Source organism: Anopheles arabiensis, chromosome 2, assembly GCF_016920715.1.
Source record: "Anopheles arabiensis isolate DONGOLA chromosome 2, AaraD3, whole genome shotgun sequence".
Lineage (NCBI taxonomy): Eukaryota > Metazoa > Arthropoda > Insecta > Diptera > Culicidae > Anopheles > Anopheles arabiensis.
This window is the reverse complement of record NC_053517.1, coordinates 90,736,940-90,750,825: the sequence shown is the minus strand read 5'-3', so window position 1 is coordinate 90,750,825 and position 13,886 is coordinate 90,736,940. Positions and strand designations below refer to the sequence as shown.

Genomic DNA, 13,886 nt, shown 5'->3' with positions numbered 1-13,886 from the left:
ACAGCAAACAGGAAACTGTGTTTGATAAAGTGGGACGCCAGCCAGCGTACGCGAGTGTATTTGATGCAGCAGCAGCAGCAGCAGCAGCAACTATTCGTTGCTATTTTGTGTCGAATTAATAAAACGGAGAGCGCATTTAAGCAGCAACTGCAATACGAGCGGTTGCTTCGGTTTAATTAATTGAAATTTACAACAGAGTGGCGTCCCCGGAATGACGGCCAAATAATACAGAATATCACGTTGATGAGAAAACAAAATGTATGAAATTTTATGAAAATCAAGATGCGAATAAGTATCGCTATGTAGTAAATAAACAAGGAAAACCAATTATTGAACACTGTAGCAAAGTGCAATGGTAAAATCAACAGAAAGAAAAATATAATGAGAGTTGAAAAAAAGCAAATATAATCGATCAACAGAATACAAGTGTACGATAAATATGAAAACCATGAAAAAATAAATACAAAACATATACACTGTAACAAAAGCAATTATTAGTATAATTAGTATAATTAAATTAGTATAATTAAATATAATAAGAACAATGATAATAAGAAAAACAATAGAGTAGAAGTAAAGCAATAGAAATGCATAAACAAAGTTTAAAAACAAAGGAATATTCAGTTTATCATTTGGAACACTGCGATAAGTGAACAACAGTCGTTTCGTGTTTCGTTACCTGTAGAAAGTTCGTTTGATTCATTTGATTTTGTTACCTTTTCTTCGTAACCAGTGCAGCAACATGTCATGAGTATCACGAGATTTTCACCAACAAAAGTAATAAACATATCCGTGGTAGCTTGATACTCATTGCTGATAGTCAATTAAAGTGCGTCATGACATGCTGAACACGACATGTGAATTCTTGAGTTCAACGCGATGCTCTGACTGACAAGCTTAGCTTGATGCCGGCGCAAGCATAATCATGATTTTTTTCTAGCTGTGAACAGTGCTGCCAAATGCCACTGTTTCAGTCATCACCACTCATGACTGAAATGAAACTCAAATCAGATCACGTACACAGCTGAGATGATCAGTGATGATACTCAAACAGTTGGAGAATCAATCACATGCTTGGTGACATTTAGTTTAGCACCCATCTTTTGGTCACTCACTTAGTCACGACATTGTTGTCGGCGATAATCATGACATTCTTGCAATATACTTGGTGCGTGTGCTCTAGCAACAAAATGAGCATGCTTTCTCCCTCTATCTGTTTTGATTATCTGTCGGGTCAAACAGAGCGAGAAAACATGCTCATTTTGTTTCTTGGAACCACTCGCATGCACCGCATGCATATCTCTGACTGAAAATGTCGCGACCAAGTGATTGACCAAGAGGGTTGCACACAATGTCAAGCATGTGATGGTCGCACAAACTGTTTGAGGCTGGGCTCTGATCATTACAGTAGAGCTCGTGACGCTGAGATGATTTTGTTTCAGCCAGAATTTGTCATGACTATGTCAGTGACATTTTGCAAAACTGATCACAGCAAAAAAAATCGTGAAATAGTGAATGACCAAGCGATGGTCGGAAACATGTCATGAGCATGTATTAGTCACACCAACCGTTCTGAGTATCACCTCTGATTATCATAATTGAGTACGTGACGCTGATATGGATTTTGTTTCAGTCAGATTTTTTTATGATATCGACAGTGACATTTTGCAGCACTGTTCGTAACCGACTCTCATCTTGTTTGATTATTTTATTGTACTTTGTTTTGATGATTTTGTTTTGTCGTTAGTATATTTGTTTCTTCTTGATGGTTTTTGTATTCTTATTTGTTACTTTATTATTTACTTCTTTTTTCTCTTCAGTTTTTTTTCTTTCGGTTTTATATGTTTTTTTATATAAGTTTCTGCTGCAACAATCTGTTGTACACCAACATCCCATTAGGTTTAAGGCTGCTTAGGATTTTTTTTTTCACTTTAAACTGCAAATTTGATACAGACCCAATCGGGCAAGGCTGAGTGAACCAGCAAGTAATAAATTAGTGCCATCGGAACAACACCAAGCACGAGCCTGACATTACAATAGCAACAATGTTCGAATAACACATTCACACTGAACTAAACGTACCTATTCAATGACAATAACACACCCAATTTGCCTGTGCCCGTCTTCCCACGGCTCAAAACCAAACCCCCAACCGAATCGGGTAATGGCCATTATAAATGGACGCACGGCACAAATTGACGGGAGCAGTCGGACGGGGGCACCACTTTGTCCTCTTACGTTCGGTGCAATTGATTATTGTCGTAAATCAAACTAACATTACACACACACACACATTCGGTTGCGAAACCAATTCACAGCGCGCGATAATTTCATGTATAATTCACTAAGCGCTCTTCATTTATCGTTCGCTTCGCAGCTTCAAGCCGTACCTGACGTGTGACACATTCCGACGGCACCATCAATTCGGAGTCGAATATGTTACAAAACACCAAATGCTAAATCACCCGTGCCCAGCCGGGGTGCCTTGTGCCCGTTTTCCGAAACCCGAAAACCGCAAAGCCCGACGCCGGTATTGATTGTAAGAATAAAATATTAGCGCCACCGAAATGCGCGAATAGGTAGAGCTATTAAATGGCTCTGACACGACCGCGACGGCAATCAATTACAATTAGCTGACTGCAATAGGGTGTGGTGGGGGGGGGGGCAAAGAACCACCCCTCGAGAGTAAGAAAGTGGTAGCTTTCCACCAAACCAGCGGGCGGCTGCCAACACGTGGAAGGGCGCCGCTGTTGAGATAAGCGGGACGCTAATGCGCAACGTCGTCGCGTTGTTCTGGTCGTTTGTTTTTTCAGATTCGGTAGCGAGGATTCGAATTAAACTTTTATCAGCAGAAACAGAGACCGTTTCCATTGGGGCGAAAGGGTGTGCTGTGTCGATCGTGTCGCTGGATTAAGGTGAATTAATTAGGAAAAGGTTTGATTTATTTTGCATCGTTAAGCGATGCCATGGCTCGAGCGGAAAATTAAAGCTGCTGGAAAATGGTGCCGTGTTTTGTACCGAGGCACGGCAGACCGGTGTGGTTTTACCCCTTTTCCTTTTCCCTTCCCTGCAGATATGCCGAGGTGACGAGTGACCTCAATAAAAATGTTGCGGTTGGCGTTTCGTATGATCTTGATGCTTTCTTTGAATTCGTAACGACAAACACAGCAAAGCTCACAATCACCGTGCCAATGCGATCTATCTAAATTATCATCTGAGTGAGTTTTTTTTTTTGCTATTCATTTTCACCAAACGCTCCATTTGTATAATACTAGCCCATTGAGGCAAAGGGAAAACCCGCAAGCTTTTCCTTCGGTTTGCTAACTCTTCCTTCGAGCGAATGTGTTTCGCCGTTTGCCGCACCTGAGTCCTCTGAGGTGGTGGAAGCTTTACGGCTAGCGGAAAAAGAAGTTTCGCAAACTACTTATTTTGATAACGATCACCATATCGGGCACTCGTCTCAGCAAACGAGTCTTGCAGCGTGGGGAGGTAGCGACAGAATGGGACCAACACACACACACACCGGGCAAAGGGCGCTTCAGAAAGCCGACACAAAACTGCCCTCGAAAACTTTCGTCCAACTTGCCACTTCTTGCCCGTGCAGGAGAATCACGTGGAAGTGTGTATGAGTGAGCTTTGCTCCCGCTCGGTACTGTATTTCTATCCACCCATCTGCAGGAAAGTGTGCGGTTTCCTTCAAGCCCACGAACAAACAAACACGCAGAGCAACACAAAAAAAACAGGCCCCGGGAAGCAAAACCGTTAGCCGCACATCCGAAGTCACCGGAAAACTTAGCCGGGATGATACCAACACACCGCGGGCCGCCCGGAGGGATGGGAGAGAGTGCAGCATATGGTAAAAGTTGTTGTTTCTTAGTGCTCGCTCTGCCAGTCAACTCGCAGCTCGGAAAGCATCCGTCCGTCCCGGACGGCGGTGGTCTGCAAACTCATTTTAAACACTCCTCGAAAACTATAAACAGATCGGCTGCGACATGGAAATGTTTCCTGCTGCTACACTGCCGCCGCCGCCGCCGCCGCGCTACGGCTTCTTCTGTCGATCCGATCCTCTACGGCAGCTCCCCAGCCAGCGCAACGGCAAGGACGACCTCAGGGCTAGGGGTAATGGAGGTACGTAAAAACTTTTCCCCATTTGTAGAATCCCCTAGCACACGCTCGCCATCGAGCGCTTCGGGCAGCCGTATGAGGTGCCAGTTTTCCCGGTACGAGAACGTCCTGATGGTACAGATACAGCGGAGCAGCGAATGGTTATTCAAAGCAACTGAAGACATCACACGGTGGAAGGGAATGTTCCAGTTTGCATATGATAAGATTGATTGAAATGAAGTGACGGTTGTTTTCGGCCATTCATACAGAACCTTCAGTGGACAGTGGTCAATGGCCCCTGATGCACCGTTGCAGTATGCGGGGAACTCCGGGAACGTAGCACTGGATAGACCTTCATTAGTTTGATGCCTCTGGCGAGCTCCGAAAACTTGAACATCTTTTCAGCAGGGAAAAGTTTGTTTAGCAAATTTTCTGGTGGTTTTTATCTAACAAAAAAATTTAAAAAAAATGTTTGAAAAACTTAATGATTCCTTCGATAAGCAACAGCGCACTCCTCCCTTTGGCAGGGCGTATATACTTATCATGATAGGCTGTCAAATTGCAGATAAAAACCTACTCAACCCCCGCTTAGGGCGAAGCATAAAGCTGAGCCACATAAAGCATTGCAGGTCACACAACTGGACGGTTGTAATAGAGCCTGTTCGGGATGGGCTACCCACTTTTATTGCCGTAGGTCATGAACACCCTCTCACGGCTCTACCACAACACACACGCCCATCGTTTGCCAATACTGATGGGTGTGCTGGATCCATAATTTTGCCTTCGCAACCCGTTCTCCGCTTAATCATAGCGTACTCACCCCGTTGAGGTTATCCGTACTTTGCGAAGGGATTGTTTGCCTAATCCTAATTCCAGTCGGAAAATCGGTACAGGAGGGTAAGTAATCCGTGCCGAGAAGCCCTCAAAAATGTATGTTAATAGATGCAAAGTAAACAGAAACTCGGCAATAAAACGGAATGGCAGCATACAGTGGTTTCAGGGTACCAGTTAGTGGCAACCTACCATCAATCGAATCTTGAGGGTTTGAGGGTTACTAAGGTCCAAACACATGAAGAAAAAAAAAAACTGAACCGGCAAGTCATAATTACAACTGCACTGCACACACGGTCCTGTCGTGGCCACTCACTCCATCCGTCACTGGTCGCAAACATCAAACCTTCTTTGTTATTCTATTTCTCCAAAGCATTAGTCCGACCGGCCCGTGGCAGAACCCGTTGAACGTGGTACAAATTTGATTTAATATTCATAAAAGGATGAATTTAGCCATCGCTTCCACTCGGATCGTGTCTCGGGTTGGCAGCAGTCGGCGACCGGATGGGTCGTCCGCCGGCGTCACACACTGCAGCAGTCTGTAATGCGGTAAGCCCGACTACTAGGAGTCAACAACCCAGCCCAGAGGTCGCTCCCGACTTCCGAGGTCGGGTCGCAATTATTTGCACTTCGCTCATATCCAAAACTCCCCGGGGAGCCCGATGGCCTGTAGGAAATTCAGTCCAATTCTTTGACGGTACCAGTGGTAAGGACTGATTTCCATTTCCGTTCCAAATTCGAACGTTGCCTGGACAGATGAGTCATTCGTTTTCGTATTAGCAACATGCAACGTACTGTAACTGCATTATGACAGATGTAGTATAGGTTAAAGGTTTCTCTTAGCTTTAAATGGAGTCTATGCCTTTCAATTGTTGGCAGATTTTTGCTCCGAATATGATTGTCCCTAATCACTAGGCGCTTGCACCATCATTTGGCTCAATTGCTATAGCAGTATGTTGTCGAACAGTGTGTATTTAGGTTGTACTAGGTCAATGAAAATTGGAGTAACTGTTTTACAAGAAAGGACTTCTAATGACAATTATTTCTACTTGAAGCTACCTAATTTCACCTGCGTGTTTGTTGGTCCCGGAAGTAATTCAGGTTACAGAAGCGATTACTATTCTGATTCCGATTCTAATTCTTATTCAAATTTCGGAAACCGACTTTAATTCCAAGTTTTGCGAAAACAATTCTGACTACAATTCTGCAACTAATTCTGAATTATATTCTGGAAACGACTACAATTCCTACTTCGGACCCGACTCTGATTCCAATCCTGGAACCAATTCAGAGTTAAATTTTTTTGCTGATTCGGATTGCAATGACAGAACTGATTCCAATTTAAATTCTGAACTTGATTCTGATTGAGATATCCGAACCGAATTCATTTTAGATTTCTAAACCAATTGTTATTCTTATTCTGGAAGCGTTGCTGAGTCAAATTCTCGAGATAATTCCGATTGCATAACGGATTCTGATGTGTATTCCCGGATCGAATTCAATTCCACATACGGAACACATTTAAATTCCTCTTCTGGAACCGATACTGATTCAAGCTGGTTTTGATTCCGATGGTGGATATGATTTAGATTCCTGTTCAGAAACGAATGATAATTCTGATTTTGGAGCCGATCTTGATTCTGATATCTATTCCGGAAACTTATGCTAGGTCCTACTCTTCGAAATCGTATCCAGAAATATTTGGAGTTACCCAGAATTGACAATGATGACACCCAACCCATCAAACTCAAAGCACATAGCAATGTAGGAGCCCTTCCATTGCGAGCCATTCTAACGCCTAAAGTTGTTACCCACATAATTATTCTTATCATTTATTCTTTCATTGGCAAATCTTCAGCCTAATAAAGCGGCTGCTAAATTGCAACGAATTTCGCGCCCCGATAGGCAAGCAAGTTGCCCATTAAATGACTGTCGGTTCAGATTTCGGTAATTGGATGCCATCCTTTGCAGCCATCCTTCTCTCCCATCCTTTCTGTCATTTCTTCCTCTCTCTCTCTCTCTCTCCTCTCTTTCCATGGGCTCCGCTTTCAATGATTCGAAACATATTTTCGCACCATGCAAGACGATAGCGTGGGTTTTGTTTTTTTAAATTTGATTAATCAACAAACGAGCGACACGGACACGATTCCGAAACGGTTTACCGTCACGAACCGTCCCACCGTTCGCCGTCGTCATCGTCCGTTACGGCGTGTATTAATCAAAACAAATGACCGAATATTAGGCATTATTTCACCGACTGCTCTACCACTGGTTTCACGCACCCTAACCAGAGCCTTTTCCTTGAACCGTGGTAACCGAAACCCATCATCATTTTGGGGTTGGAGAGCTCCACGCTTTCCTTTCGCTTCTGCGGGAAGCGTTCAGCGAACGGGCTTCAAGAGGGCCGAGGCGTCGAAAAGACAGATTGTAGCTCGTTGACACAAATCGCAGCAACAAGATTTTCGGGCACGCAGGGCTACCAAAACTCGGAAGGTTACTCAATCGCAGAGTCTCGAACGAGCAACATGCCAGGGGAACATACCACAGCGTGTGACGGTGCTGTGGTGCTGTGGTTGTCGGTTTGGGGTTTTTGGGAGGGGAGGCGCTTTCCACACCAAACCGTAATGAAGTGTCTTCGGCTCATCGAGTGCCAATCGAGATCGAACCGAGCCTCTATCGGGTTTACGGAGTTGATAAATTAGCTCAAATCTGCTCCATAAATGGATGATCGATCGATGCCACCCATTAGCATCAGTGTGTACGTGAGCGTTGCTGCTGGCACTCGTGACCCGATCGATATTTTTAATGTACATGTGTCTGCTAGCCGAGCTTTAATGTGAGGTTAATAATTTGTAATTGAACTTCGCACAGCTGCTCGCATATTCCACGGAATATTTGATTGATTTGAGCATTCCGGTGGCTACAATGTGAAGCACTTTTATCCACATTTGCTGTTATGCTCAGCCGATAAGTGTTTAACACGATAATAACATACGAACAATAAACACTTCTCCCTTTCTCGAGAAGATGCGAGGGCATTTCTTAGTGAGCGGCACCGATAGACAGTCAACATTAGACACTTAATCAACGCTGGTCAGCTTCGGCGTGTTGTTGATTCTTAGGATATGCTGCTTTAATTCGATGTCAAGAGTCACTTCTCATCATCGTCATCATCATCATCATCATCATCTAGAGCGTCGACATGAGACTCATCACCATCATTGCCAGTCATTATAACGCCACTAATGCAACATTCATTACGGTGTGATGCATGATGATTTATCAACCCGCTCGTCCCACCTCCCGGCACGAGCGGAGAAAGGCAAAGAAATGTAAACCCAATTACAGTGCTGGATGCTTCCAGCCGTGATACCCTTTTCTTGCAACCTCGTGAGAGCTTACAGCCCCCCCGATAGAGACAAAACAAACGGCGCATTTCGTAGCCTTGGTCTGTTAATGAGGCAAAATGCAAGGAAAACGTGCCGGGGTCTCGCATCCACTCCCTGCGCGGTACGCCATGGCCTGCAAGCAGTCTTCTAAGCAGCATATAAAGCCGTGATTACCGGGCAAATCCTATTACAAGCTAGGCCCTTCCTCTCTTCTCGCTCTGCCCACTCTCTATTGTGTTTAGTATTATTAATGTTCTTCCTGTGCGGGTGGAGCGCGCGGTTTTACTAAAGGCGCCCTTTGGAGGCTTGTGCTGAGTGTGTGTGTGTGTGTGTGTGTGTGTGTGTGTGTGTGTGTGTGTGTGTGTGTGTGTGTGTGTGTGTGTGTGTGTGTGTGTGTGTGTGTGTGTGTGTAAGTTTGAATAGCTGGGAATGTAAGAGGGGGACTCTCACTGCTTAGCAACAAATACACACCCACACACACACGCATCGGGATGCCCCATGTAAGCTCGGAAAGGAATAGTACAAATTGATATTACAGCCGCATTAACTTTTGCCGGAAGGAAAATGAAGACAAAGCCGTGTTGGGCGATTCGGTTGACTTTTGAACCAACCGCCAAAGACAATGGAAGGGATTGTTCTTGGTACAAAAAAAACACACACACACTCATAAGTGCAATTCAAACACAGGAAAAAAAAGGAAAAGCGTGATTTGTCCAGAAGCGTGCAACATTTCTGCAAATAAAACCAAAGCACACCAAACAAAGTAAAAACTAGTGAACCAAAAAGAATGAATACATCATGGTTATATATTTCATAATTCATACAATTTCACCCACGACAGTTCCCGAACAGAGAGACACAACACAGAGACAGAACACAGTGAGCCAAAGCAAAGGCGGGAAGTGCCCGGTGGTGGTTTCGAAGCCATTGTGTACCATTGTGGGGCTAGCATAATTCTAAAATACCATCCAATCAATATTTCACCACCGAACGGATCACTTTGCGTTGTGCAGCGTTGTGGCCACTCGAAACACCGCACCACCGCCCGTCCATTGATGGTAAGCCGGCGCTCTATTTACATTACGTGCTGGAGCTTCCCATTCATATTTTCACTTACGCAAACAGAGCGAGTGCGCGAGGATGAGAGCGATTTTCTCGATATTTACACGCATTTATTATTCAACTTGTGAGTGCGGTTCGTACTCCGGGAAGTTGGATTTCTAAAACCGGAACGTACCATACCGATGCCATATACGCCTGCGTGTATGCAATCCGCTTTGCGTGCGGTCGGTTTTAGGCTAGCAAAGCTCATTTTTAGAACTAATAGACGGATTTAAAACGATGTTTTCACGGCATAGTTTTCCTAAAATTAAGAATCTAAAGCTCGTAATAAGTCCTGCAAGAGGTGTGTAAAACGTTTCACACTATTCACAACTTTCTCTGGAGATCGTAAACACGTATCGATTTCGAGGCCCGGAAGAAGTCTTCAGCTGCTATTTCCAGACAGCACGAATTGTGACACAGAAAATTGGGCCATTCGCATGCCACTTTTCCACCTCTTTGGAAGTAACTTGCTGAACGAAAAATACAACCCCTTGCGAACCGAACAGAAAAGAGGGGGCACCATATAGGCTTCCCCTTGGGAACAGCACCCTCCCCAACAGTACATCCCGGCAGTACACCGTACAATCAAACGTGCGAAACGCGATTGCACAACACCACGGGCTCCGGGATCCTCCCGGTTTTGGCAATGTGTCAAAGTAATAATTATTTCAGGTCACAGCAACACCAACACCACGAAGCAACGGAAAAAAAACAGAAGCTTCCCCTCCTTCTATCGGGGGGATCGATATGTGTTGCGATGAAATCCGGTAAAATAAAACCCGACCGGTTGGGGCGGAAAGTGTTTCTCGGAGCGGCAAAAGGTGGCATCACATGTTGTGACCCCATCACACCACGCCCTAACCGTAACCATTACTGAACGGAAACCTTTCGTAACGCGCCCCGAAGCGAATCGGTAGCCCAATTTCTGTAATGGGACCATCAAGCCACAACTTGTTCCACCGGACGGCGGAGGGTAATACTGGACTGGATTAAGCGCGCAAATCGAACAACGAATAAAATCAGGAATTGGGGGGGGGGGTTGTAGATCAGGAGCCTTTGCCGAACATAAAGGGCCCCGAAATTGGGGAGGAAGGGCGTAGAAACGTGAAAATGGTGTAACTGCAGTACATTAAACGCATCCCTCAACCGACACATAGCCCGTGAAGGTGCGTAACGTGTATTCGAACACGACGAACACATTCACAAGTGAGCCATCCCAACTGCCCGTTCCCCTCCAATGCGTGTGGAAAAATCGTGAAAACGCAACTTGTGAAAATCGACTTCGTTAAGCCACGAACCCATTAGCAGCACCAGCAGCAGGAAATGCTGGGCCCGTCCGGACGCCTTTTCGCCGTATTATGGCCTCGCATGCTTTTGCTAAATGTTTCCAACGCTACCAACAGCTCAACCGGGGGCCGAACATACTTTCCCCGTTGCTGTCCCGGTTCTGCAGCCGTGGCATGTATGAAAGACAGCAAACGGCAAGCCCTCGGTGCTAAAGAGTTCTCAGTTCGGGTAAAGTCTTACAACTGCTGGAGGTTGTCAGTAAACCATCGTGCAGCAGGGAAGCAGAGCTGTTGTCCGGGGGTTTGGTAACCGTAGGTCAATCTCTTGCTCCTTTCGTCGGGTGTGCCTGTGGGGTATGTGTATGTGTAGGTTTCTTTACTCTGCTACTGTAATTCCCCTTTTCGTCGGCGTCGGGGCGAGAAAGCTGCAAATCTTTGCTGCGTATCTCTCTCTCTCTCTGCGCTCTGCGCGCGTTACCTTCTTTTATTAATTAGTCGAAGCCACCCAATCACACAACCCCCTTCTAGTAAAAAAAACCTCCCCTCTTCCCAATAAAGACGCAAAATCCGAAGACCAGGGCGGGAAAACACAACGGCACCCAAATGACCTTTGCAAATGCCAAGCATACACTCTTCTGCGCTTTGTTGAGGCAGCGCCGTTTTGTGCAACGCCCTGAACCCGTGACACTTTAATTAGATTTATTTACTGCCTTGCACTCCCCTCCCCCACCCCCCTCCAGCGTTTTCCACTGGTTTTTGCATGGGTGTCTGTGTGGTGCAGGGGGGTGGCTCACGAGCGAGACGCGCGCGCGCTGCCAACGCACCCCAAACCCTTTAACAATCTCCATCAATCAAGCAATTTTCCAACCGCCTGCACACCCGGTTAAAGGCATTGATCGTGGCATTGGGCAAATCTTTTCACCCAACCCCTGTTGGTTGGGGAAAACAAGGAAAACAGGGCGGGGGTGGGGGGGGAGAAGATGGAAAACCCCGCTTGAAAATTCGGAGCGTGCGACTCCTCGAGCGCAGCCCGGCGAAGGTAATGAAAGGCGCATTGATTTATGTTCAATTAATTTCCATCATTTTCCATCACCGGCTCGACCTGTGCCACCGCTGCAGGAGTAGGGGGTAGGAGGGGAAGGAAGGAGGGTGGTTGGGAGGTTTCTTTCATGAGAATTTTCAACCACGATGAGTTGATTAAGGCAAAAAAAAAGGCTCCACTCCTTGTTTCCAAACCGTAACTGTAGGTTTCAAGCACCGTCCTGGTGGCAAAAAACCAGTTCCAGTTGCGCCCGGAAAAGTGTGGGTGTTGGAGGGGTGAAATGGAGACTCGGCTGCACGGTAGTGTATTTAGCCAGCCGGGCGGAAATGCCGTTACACGGCCGTGTTTACACTAATACACCAACATAGCTTACACATACACACACACACACACACACACACACACATATCCATCGAGGCGTAGCGCAAGGGGAAATGGGGGAAGAGTAGTGTGCGGATGGAAAATTGCCTTTTGTTTTGTTGATATCCGCAATACGCGCGCGTCTCTCTCGCTTGTAAATATGGCTGGCGATCTCTCTCTCTCTCTCTCTCTTTCTCTCTCTCGCTCCCTCACTCCTACTCCATCTCACTCACTCCGTCTGTTTGGCTCTTGCTCACGTGCTCTCGTCTGCTGGTGAATTTGATTAGCGTACAAGAGAGAGCGAGAGATAGAGAGAGAAAGAGAGCAACCACACTGATAACACGAACAAGCAAGAGAGTGTAAATGAGAGATAGAGAGTGAAAGGACAGGGAAGAGAAATTGCAAATTGCACAGCACATCCCTGTGCACAAGCACGGACGACCGTTTTGGTGAGGAACTTTGGCATCACACACACACACACACACACACACACACACTCACACAAAAACACACACAAAAATCACAGTACAGTTCCGTGAATGGAAATGCCCGTTCACTCACCTGAGTACCGCCGTCACGACACACCTCACGGCTTGCACGAAATACTGCCACACACACACTCACTCACACAAACACACACACTGTTTGTTTTATTATCATGCGCACAAATGGCCCGTTTTCCGGGGACGGCACAACATCCGCAGCAAAAAAAAAAGCCGTTGATAAGCGGCCGAACACAAGGGGCCGTGTTTCGGGTACAGGGCTTACAACAAACCGTCCACTGTACCCTTTCACACAAACATTCACCGGACGGTGTTGGTTTTCACGACCCGCTGCAAGACGCTTCGGTCGCTGTGGACACTCCAACACGCGCTGGGACACTTTTCGCACCGCTGGGCAACACTTTTCACCGGAAAATTGGCCACAATCCGGGCACGGTACGGCGTAGGCGACCGAGCGCTGCAACAAACGTCACACACAAACGACAGCAAACTGACAGCTCTCCGCTTCCGGCCCTGCTCGTGCGCGTGCACGGCGTAGGCGAGAGCGAGAGCAACCGACAGAAACCCGAGCAGCAGGATTCTCTCCAGCTGCCAGCCTGATCGCACGGGCCCTGTCTGGCTGTGTGCGCGCGTATGGAGCACGGAGGCGAAAGAGAGAAAGTGTTGCGAGCTGTTGCAGATGTGGAAGCGAGAGAGAACGCGCGTAACACTCCGGCTACAGAAGCACTCTCAACGCAGCCAAGCTGTCAAACACGGCTGGACAACGGCAATGGACTCGCATAATCGCTGTTGTTGTTTACAGTTTACACTCTGCCCCTGGGCAAGTCCTTTCGAACAGCACGCACGCACACTCATTTAGCAAACAGCAGCAGCAGTTTCGATGTCGCACGAGCTTTGACTCAAAACCATCCTGCCTTCACTGGTAGCTTTCAATTATTTTTTGTTTGTGGCGGAATACACCTGAAATCACACACACCGACGGGGTGGAAATTGGCTGCACACCGCTCGTGGAAAACCTGGAACGCGCACTGGACGTCCGTTACGTCAACCGTGACGCGAGGAAAATCTACGCTATTTCCCCGACCAGCAGCGGGCAGTTTGGTGAGACAGAAATTGGCTCACCCACAACCATGGGATGGACAGGGAAGGAGAGAAAGCAAGAGAGAGAGACATTTTTTGCACACTACCGGGAGAGATTGTGCACATTGAGAGTGTGTGTGTGTGAGAGAGAGAGCGAGAGAGAGCGCGCATTTTTCAGGACACGAGG

At 46.5% G+C, this 13,886-nt stretch overlaps 1 protein-coding gene across 1 annotated transcript in view; it reads right to left on the bottom strand.

Moving 5' to 3' along the window:
* LOC120908426 (semaphorin-2A-like) overlaps window positions 1-13,640 on the bottom strand; it is a 292,853-nt gene extending 279,213 nt beyond the window's left edge. Inside the window, exon 1 of the mRNA XM_040319401.1 lies at window positions 12,678-13,640. The gene's annotated coding sequence lies outside the window, so the exon portion shown is untranslated. The remainder of the gene's footprint in view (window positions 1-12,677) is intronic.
* Window positions 13,641-13,886: the final 246 nt, after the last annotated feature.